Source organism: Rattus rattus, chromosome 4, assembly GCF_011064425.1.
Source record: "Rattus rattus isolate New Zealand chromosome 4, Rrattus_CSIRO_v1, whole genome shotgun sequence".
Lineage (NCBI taxonomy): Eukaryota > Metazoa > Chordata > Mammalia > Rodentia > Muridae > Rattus > Rattus rattus.
The window spans coordinates 46,523,535-46,525,953 of record NC_046157.1 but is presented as its reverse complement, the minus strand read 5'-3'; the positions used below and the strand labels follow the sequence as shown (position 1 = coordinate 46,525,953).

At 52.5% G+C, this 2,419-nt stretch overlaps 1 pseudogene; it reads left to right on the top strand.

Moving 5' to 3' along the window:
• The first annotated feature begins 931 nt into the window (after positions 1-931).
• LOC116898340 lies at positions 932-2,178 on the top strand (annotated as a pseudogene).
• Positions 2,179-2,419: the final 241 nt, after the last annotated feature.

Below are 2,419 nucleotides of genomic sequence, written 5' to 3'. Positions count from 1 at the left end.
TGTCCTAGACTTTTGTAATGAATTCAATTAATTACAACCTGTCTGCCAATTCTGTGAGTTCATTAAGAGAGCATTATCTAATTTGTCATTAATAATTTTTAAGTGGCCATTTACAGAAATGGTAAACATTATTTTCATGTGCATATTCACTAATGGGCTTATATAAAACATATATGAAAAACTAAAACACTATATATAAAAAAAGTAATTCAAATATACATATATAAGCATAATGTTCACAGGTGAAACTGAAATGACTTAGAAACTCATAATAAATATTTATCATCCTTGGACATTACAAAAATGCAAATCAAAATTATTCTGAGATATTTTTCATACCTTTCAGAACAACTTAGTTTAGTAACACATAAGAGAATTCACGTTTACTGGGTTAAGGGGAACATTGAGATTCTCTGGTGGCAATGTAAATTTCTGTAGCAACTTTGGAAATCAGTATGCTGTTTCTTCAGGAAGGTGGGAATGGGTTTACCTCAAGATACAACACCCAGGCATATATCCTAATGCTGATTCATCCTAGTACAGAGACCCTTTCTCCACCATGTTCAGTGACGCTCTCTTATAGTATTCAGAATTTGGAAATATTCAAGTGGTCCCTTAACAGATGAATGCATAAAGAAAATGTGGTGCATTTACAGACTGGATTGCTCCTTAATAACTGCAAAAGGAAAAAGGAAAGCATGTAATTTTCAGGACAAGGAATGGATCTTGTGAAAGGCATCATACATGAGGTAATTCACATCAAAAAGGAAAAATGGGATACAAATTCGCTATAATCTGAATGTTAATTCTCCAAACTGTGTATCGGTATGATCAGTTCAGTGTAAGTGTCAGGGACATGGTCCAGACTGCCCTCATTTTGGGAAGTAAAAATGTACTTATGGATTGCTGAGGGACACTGTCAGGAACAGGAATGTCAAATGTGAACAGACAGGGAGAGGGCTGCTTAGCCCGGCTAAGAGGTGCTCCCGCCACCCGCCACGCTGCCCGCGCCCTATTTGCCCCCTTGCTTCCAGCCAAGGGCTTGTTGCTGAAGCTCAAGGCGGAGGACGAGGGTGTGGAGGCCAGCTACCACAAGTACGGGCACTAGCCCTCCCAGGGTCCCGCGGCCGTTGGCACCGCCTATCCCGTCTTGGACGACACCGAGTGTCGGGCAACGTGTTCCACGCGAAGCCACCTGGGGCGACAGAGGATGTGACGGGCAAGTATGGCAGCGGCGACGCTCTCAAGGTCATGGGCTCCCCCACCTCTGGCCCACAGCTGGAGCCCTTTGACAAGTTTGCGGAGCGGGTCCCAGCCGCGCACAGAGGCTTCCGGGAGCCGTCAGGGGAGCCCGCCAGGGGCGTGGACGGGGACGCTGGAGCTGGGGAGCAGCAGGGTCACGGACTGCAGGGCCCCCGGTGCACTGCGCAGACGTGGCGGGCCAGGGCTCCCGCCCGGGCCGTGCTGTTCTTTGGGCCCCACGGCTGCTGCAAGGCGCTGTTGGGGCACTGCCCCACCACCCGGCTTGGTGCCACGCTGCGCCTGTGCGGAGCCGACCTGGCGGCCTCCTGTGCTGTCAAGGGTGCGCGCCTCCTTAAGGCGGCCTTTGTGGCTGCGCGCCCGCCCGCGTTGCTGCTCATCACCAAGTCGGACGCGCTGCTCTGCCAGCACAGGACGACAGCACATCGCTGCGGGCGCGTCTGCTAACTTGCCTGGACCCTGGCTGCGGCGAGCGCGCGCGTGACGGCATGCTGGCGGTGGGTACCACCTTGCAGCCGGCGGCCCAGGACGAGGCCACCCGATGGCAGTTCGCTCTGTGCTTGTAGGTGGCGCTGCTGGACCATAGCTGCATGGCGCGCCGGCAGATCCTGCAGAGAGCGCGGGCTCAGCTGGGCTGTGGTCTGAGGGAGCAGGAGCTGGCCGCTTGGTGCAGGGCACCCAGGGCTTCTCTGGGGCGAGCTGGGGCAGTTGTGCCAGCAGGCAGCAGCTGAGGTAGGCCTCTACGGACAGCAGAGGCCCCTCTTTTACAAAGACGTAGAGGCTGCTCTAGCCAAGGTTGGCCCTCGGGCTCTTCCCAAGGAGCTGTATTCATTATTTGAGTGGGACAAACTGTATGGGTCCGGACACCGAGGGTGGCAGAGGAAGCCAGCTCTGCCTGGGGGAATGGGGAGGGACTGAGGTGGAGATGTCTTTGGCCAAAGGAGTAATGAATGTGAGGTGGGAGAGGGAGGGCTCTCCCGGTGGATTTTTTTTTTTTTTAAATGGGGAAGGAAAATGCTTGCAGATCGATGCCATAAGCACCAGTGTACGCAGGTTTTTCCTATTTATTGTGGACCGGAAGTTCGCCATCTCCGCTCGGCACACCTGACATGAGTTAGCATCAGGGCCTAAGAAACTCCTGCTCTCTCTCCTTAACCTC